The sequence below is a fragment of the Stenella coeruleoalba genome (assembly GCF_951394435.1).
Source record: "Stenella coeruleoalba genome assembly, chromosome: 20".
In the NCBI taxonomy this organism is placed as follows: Eukaryota; Metazoa; Chordata; class Mammalia; order Artiodactyla; family Delphinidae; genus Stenella; species Stenella coeruleoalba.
In genome coordinates this window covers 44,676,583-44,683,615 of record NC_137166.1, presented here as the reverse complement: position 1 = coordinate 44,683,615, position 7,033 = coordinate 44,676,583, and the positions used below count along the sequence as shown (strand labels likewise).

The window sequence follows — 7,033 nt, the reverse complement described above, 5'->3', positions numbered from 1 at the left end:
TCTTTTGTTGCAGAGCACGGGCTCTAGGCGCACGGGCTTCAGTAGTTGCAGCGAGTGGGCTCGGTAGTTGTGGCTCACGGGATCTAGAGCGCAGGCTCAGTAGTTGTGGCACAGGGGCTTAGTTGCTCCGTGGTATGTGGGATCTTCCTGGACCAGGGCTCAAACCTGCATCCGCTGCATTGGCAAGCAGATTCTTAACTACTGCGCCACCAGGGAAGTCCCTGTATCAATTTTTTTTAAATGCACATATAGGATATCAGGGAAACAACAAAGGCAATTTAAATACAGATTATATATTAGATATTATGAATCAATGTTAAATTTCTTACGTGTTTTCTTGATAATGAATACTCATAATGTTGCACTTACTCATAAATAGAGCAAAAAACAAACAAAAATATGTAAATAGGTGTAGACAGAGATTAAGAAAATGGTGAAAAATGTTAAAAACTGGTGAATGTATGTAAAGGATATAGAGTGTACATCATTATAATATTCTCTTGCTTTTCCTATAGCTTAAATTTTTTTTAATAAAAACTTAGTGAAAAATAATTATAAAAACACTAGAGTACCTTAAATACTTTCCTGAGATCACTGATTAAATGTCTGACTCATATGTGCTGGTATAAACCCCAATCTATTGGCAGAAGGTCAAAATCATTGGCCAGCATTGATAAAGATTCTCAAAGAAAATGATCCAATGCCAGGAAAAAGAATATACTCACCAGTGCTGTTCATGGGTAACCACTACCACAGGGCTCTAGTTGCTGGGTTGAAGCAGTAACTAATCCTTAAGGGTCTACAAGGTCAAAATAGGCCATAACATAAATCTGAAACTGCCAGCTGATAAACAATAAGGCACCTGGGGCCTACGAAAAATTATTGCCTGAGTTTCCTTTCTCTCTGCAGTCTTTTGCATGTTTTTCTGGATTTTGTCTGCTTCCACAGAGTTTAGGATTCTTGACTCACTTTCTTGTTCCAAAATCTTCGTCTCCATTTTTTTTGAATTTTAAAATTAAAATTTAAATACATGAGTAATATGTTTTCCTTGTAAGGAAAAAATAGATTATCAGTAATGCTTAAAGTCCTCTTTGTCACTTCTTCCCCTTTACTGTAAGTCCTCTCTTCTAGCCTCAAAGGTTACCATTGACAGGAGCCATATCCTTCCAAAAAATATATACTATTTTTTATATTAAGTATATTGCATGGTATGCTAAAAAAAAAGTCCTCCTCAGCTCCTGCAGTCTGTATTTCTAAAGGTCTTCACTTTTTTGGGTCAAAGTACCTCTGTCAATCTGATAAAGCTGCCTATACTTTCTCTGAAAAGAAAAATCACATTTATCTATACATACAAAATGTCACAAGTTTAACATACAATAAGAAGCCCATCCACATGGAACCTATTCATCTCAGGTTAATAATTCCTGTTTTTTACTTTAAACAATAGCCTCCTTTCTCTTGCAAGAAATCATCACAACTACTCAAAAGCCAAATGAGATAACCCAGAATCAAACAGAGATAGCTTGAGATCAATGCATGCTGTCCAATTTGAAACCAGAATGTGTATCTCTTAAAAAAAAAACAAAAAACAAAAAACCAATCTACGTCTCCCATGTATACAATGACAAAATTTTTGCTCCACTTTAACACTTCGACTCCCTCTAAGTCAGTGCAATTTGACCATCTTTATTTCACATAGCTATACTGGATCAAGCACACAGGTTCATTCATTCAACAATCTTGGTCACCAAACTTGCTACTCCATTCACATTATTTGGAAGAGATCAAAGTATTTGGTAAATGGTCCTGAAAATCAGACAAGCTTTATTAGCTTTCCCCTCTGAAGGAGTGGTGAAATGACAGCTCCATCTCCTTTGTGTTGGAAATTCACAAGTTTGTGATTATTTTTTTTTAAAAGGCCATGAGGTCTTGACGCAAGCGAAGGCAAGTCCAGGCTTGCCAACAGACCTACAGCCCTAAGTTCTTTGCTCTCTGTGAGCCAAGGTATGTTCAAAAGAAAATGAGGACAAGGGCTTGATCTAGAATTCAGGAAATCTGACTAATGCTGGACTCTAATGAAATTCACTCTTCTTATGCATAAAGTTATTTTATTGTTTTATTAGTTGGATGGCCTCTCAAACTTACCCAATAATATCCCCTTAATAGTAGAAAAGAAAGAATGTCTACTTTGAAGGGCTGTGGCAGAGGAAAAAGCGGCTACCCTAGGGCTACCTTTGAAATTATCTTTCTTAAAAAGTAAAACAAAACCCAACTATGTTGACTTTATGCTCTTCCCCATAATATATTTATTTGATCCAATAGAAAAATCATGTCTAAATTATCTGCCAAGTGAATAACCTTTTCCAGATCATCAAGTTAGTGTTCAAGGAAGAAATAATTTGACCATCCATCGTTTTCTCACAGTCACATATATGCTCTTTTGCTAGTCAAACTCCTAACATTCTGAAGATATAGGCACAAGAAAAGTACCTTTATATTGACACAAATCATCACCAGTCACACAACCACACTCAATTATGGCACAAAACAAACTACAAAAGTAGAAGTCCCTTAATATGTCAGACAATCCCACACAGTTATAAAATGCTATTACCGCGCAGCTTCAAGTACGAATAACCTCACACCCGACAGCATGTAGAATCACGCACAGGCAGCAATAACCATACACTCGGCCACTGAGGGACTCCCAGTCCACCCGAAAATATCTCGCGTTGTCTCACAAATATTCACAAGCACCAAAGGGCCTAACAAGGCACACAGAGGGTCTCATGCCAGTCTGACGCTCAGGCTGGTCCCCTGCACCTGCCCCACCGGGGGGGTCCCACTTTCTCCTGACGTGTATAAGACCCCGAGCCCACTCAACACTCGCCGCTGTCTCAGGGTCCAACTGCCCGAGGCGAGCGCGCCCCACGCCTGCGCACTCAGCGCAGGCGGGCTCTCCCAGAAATCCCCGGGGCGCGGCAGTTGGGGCGAGTTAGTTCTAGCAGCGGGGGTCCTCGAAACCAGCGGAGAGTTTGTGGGCTGGGTCTCTTAACGTTCTCGCTGGCCAGCCACAGCCTGCCCGGAGTTGGACTACATTTCCCAGAGCCACCGCGTCCCAAACGCGGCTTCATTTCCGTTTGTTCGCGCGACTTCGGGACCTCGCGTGGGGAGAGGGCTGCGTCTGAGGGAGAGTTTGGCCTGGCTCCTGCAGGGCGGGCGAACCCGAAACCGGGCTGGGATCCCGGGCACCAGGTCCTGGACCCTGAACTGCACCCTCTGTCGAGGTGAGTATGTCCGGAATGCCAGGGTGGAAACGCTCGGAGGAAGCGTCACTGGAATTACGTGGGTGGCCGTGTCTCCTGGTGTTTTGTGTGTGTGTGTGTGTGTGTGTGCGCGCGTGTGTGCGTACGCGCGCTCGCGACAGCCAGCCTGGTATTGGTGACTGTATGGGCGAATGGTCGTGTGCTACTGTGGTTTTGTGTGTAAGCGTTTGTGTGAGTGTGAGTTGTTTTGACTCTGAGGCTGTGATAGTACTGCTATGACTTTGTTTGTGACCGCGTGCTTCCTTGACTGGAAATATGCTTATGTGACAGTGTAATTGCCTGTGGACTGCGTGCTTATGACTCTGAGGTGTGCGACAGTGTTGTTGTGACAGGGTGTTTGGAAGTGCTTGTGTTACTTTGAGGTTTTGTATGTGTGTTACTAGGGTTTGCCTGTGAGTTCGAAGTGCTACGACACTGTTTCTGTGACACAAGGTTTGTGATTGCTTGTTTCCTTGACCTGGTACTTGGTTGTGTTTTTCAGACTATCTGATTGGATGACTGTGTGCCGTTTTCATGACTGTATGAAGAGAGTAAAAGTGCTGTTGTGAAAGGTTATTTTGGGCTGTGTGTGTCCCCAACAGGGTGCTTGTGTATGCTTGAGTGATTGTGTGTATGCCCTGTGTATGATTGGGTTTTAAGACTAGGTGGTCAGACAGTGTAGCATTAACTTGGTGATTGTGACTCTGGCTGTGTAACTGTGGAAATGTGATTGTGTGTCACTTTGTGAGTCATTTGTATATTTTATAGTCTGTGATCTTATGGGAGTTTAGTGGGGTACAGAGGTAAAATTGCATTTTGGTAATTTCTGGGGTTCATTCTGTGGCTGAGCCAGACTATGGATTAAGAATCCCTTGTGGCTTTGTCCTTCTCTGAGGACTTGACTTATTTCTCTTTTGATCACAGTGATTACCACCCCCTACCCCCCACCCCCCATTTCACACATTGCCTGTAGTGCTTCATTTTTCATATCCATCCTTAGTTTGCCCTGGGATTGTAGATGTAGCTTCCCTGCTGCTTGCTGGTGCTCTCTCACCTTATAGCATTAAGGGTTTTGGATGCAGAGAAGTGACAGGGAGGAAGAAGTCAGAAATTTGAACCCCTGAATGAAGAGTATTAGTTATTTCTAAGGCACAGATCTGGACTTGAGATGAGAATTTTAGAGCTGATAGCACCTTCAAGACAGGTCACTTGGAAATGTAATGGGATTCCAGGAGTGGGAATACTTCCAGAGAGTGTGCTAGAGGAGTCAGCCATACACTTGAGAACCTGTAGCACTCCCCTTCAGGACTCCATCTCCAGCAGACAGCCTTGAATTGAGAAGCAAATTCTAGCCCAAGATGACTGTGAACTTGGCCCTTCTTTCTAATACAGAAAGTGCAGAACTGTTCTAGTCTCCTTTTGACTTTCCTCTATGTTAAATGAGGGGTAGATTGGTGGCGTTCTAATTTAGAGTATACCCTAAGAAAGGCCCAGTATCTCATGATTCTTTTTTCTTTCCCTGAGAATAGCGCCCAGAGGAAGAAAGAATGGCTGTTATACAATCAGAAGCAAGCTCCAAGGTGCGTAGATGTTTTCTCTTTGTTTCGTGAAATGCCTTTGTTTTTTCAGGACATAGGAATCTTTGGGTTTTTGGGTTTTTTTTTTTGTTTCTTTATTTATTTTTGGCAGCGTTGGGTCCTCGTTGCTGTGCGCTGGCTTTCTCTAGTTGCCGCGAATGGGGGCTACTCTTCGTTGCGGTGTACGGGCTTCTCATTGCAGTGGCTTCTCTCATTGCGGAGCAGGGCTCTAGGCGTGCAGGTTTCAGTAGTTGTGGCATGTGGGCTCAGTAGTTGTGGCTCGGCTCTAGAGTACAGGCTCAGTAGCTGTGGCTCACAGGCTTAGTTGCTCTGCGGCATGTGGGATCTTCCCCGACCAGGGCTCGAACCCGTGTCCCCTGCATTGGCAGGCAGATTCTTAACCACTCTGCCGCCAGGGAAGTCCCGAATCATTGCTTCTTTTTGCAATTTCCTAGGTAAGCCTTCTCAAATGATGGAGGGGCAAGGCAATTTTCTGTAGATTGAGAGCAAGGAATATGTGCAGTTAATTGTGATAGATGCTTCCAAATAGCGGTTAAATTAAGGAAGAATGGATTTGAGTTCCATAAATTTAAAAATGAAGAGCTCTTTTGTGTTATTTCTGACATAGCAGCATTCTGTTTTTTTAACTTTTTTAAATGTTTGTTAATTTTCAGAGGTACACAGAAGTGTACCTCTGTACTATCATATGCCCAACTTAAAAGTTATCACTTGCCAATCTTATTTCAGTTATTCTGCCTTCAGTTCAAAATACCTCCTAATTTGCCTTTTTATTTCTTCTTTGTCTTATGAGTTATTTAGTAACATGTTATTTAGTTTTCAAACATTTTAAGGATCTTCCAGAGGTCTTTCTGCTACTGATTTCTATTTTCATTCCATTTTATTCAGAGAATATACTTTGTATGACTTGAATTCTTTTAAATTTATTAAGATTTATTTTATGACCCAGAATGTGTGGTCTATCCTAGTACATGTTTGGTGTGCACTTGAAAAGACTGTGTTCTGCCACTGTTGGGTGGAATGTTCTATACATATCTGCTAGGTCAGATGGATTGGTAGTGTTTAAATCTTCTGTACCTGTATTGAATTTGTTGGATTTACCTCTTTCTCTTTGTACAGTAGTTTCTATCAGTTTCTGCTTCATTTATTTTGAAGCTCTGTTATTAGGTACATAAATGTTTCAGATTATATGTCCTAATGTTGAATTGACTCCTTTATCATTATGAAATGGTCTTGTAATATTCTTTGCTCTGAACATTTACTTTATCTGATATTTAATATAGCCACTTCAGCTTTCTTTTCATTAGTGTTAGCATGGTATATCTTTTTCTATACTTTTACTTTTAACCTATTTGTGTTCTGATAAAGTACATTTCTTGTAGGCAGCATTTAGTTGGATCTTGTGTTTTTATCCAGTTTAACAATACCTGTCTTTTAATTGGAGTGTTTTTACCATTTATATTTAGTGTGATTATTGGTATACTTTGGGTCAAATCTGTCATCTTTCCATTTATATTTGTTCCATCTCTTCTTTGTTTCTTTTTCCATATTTTCTGCTTCCTTTTGGATTGAGAGAAAGAGTTTCAAAATAACAATACCAAAGTTTTTACTAATCTTATGAATATAGAAAACAACCAAGACTTCTTGGAGTTCAATGGGATATAACCCACTAAGGATCTATAATCAAATTACTGTGTTTTTAAAGTCACCTATAATAACACCTTTCATATAGTTAAGTCATCAACTTGAGAGACACAGGCTCATTTGTTTAACCTTGCTTTCTACTTTTAGGGATTGTTTTCCCACCACTTTGATTTAATTTGTTTTAAAATTAAATAAGATATTTACATATTTCTAAAATAGAAATTGTAGATCAAGGTGAATTTAGAGAAGTCTAGCATCCATTCCTGTCTCTTCCACCTTGTTTTTCTTCCCTCTGTAGATAACTACCTGTGCTTCTCTTTGGTTTATTCTTCTATTTTTCTTTCAAATGAGATATATATATATATGTGTGTGTGTGTGTGTGTGTGTGTGTGTGTGTGTTTGTATATGTATTTTTTATAATCTTCATTCTTAGTCAAAAAGGAGCATTCCTTGTATGCTGTTCTGCACTTTCCTTTTTTTCCCTCACAT

General features: G+C 40.5%; 1 protein-coding gene across 3 annotated transcripts in view; it reads left to right on the top strand.

The window, feature by feature from the left end:
- The first annotated feature begins 3,034 nt into the window (after positions 1 to 3,034).
- Positions 3,035 to 7,033, top strand: part of LOC307179339 (uncharacterized protein) — a 47,486-nt gene continuing 43,487 nt past the window's right edge. For all 3 annotated transcript variants that reach the window (XR_013825366.1, XM_079908345.1, XM_079908344.1), the window contains exons 1-2: positions 3,035 to 3,287; positions 4,835 to 4,885. The gene's annotated coding sequence lies outside the window, so the exon portion shown is untranslated. The remainder of the gene's footprint in view (positions 3,288 to 4,834; positions 4,886 to 7,033) is intronic.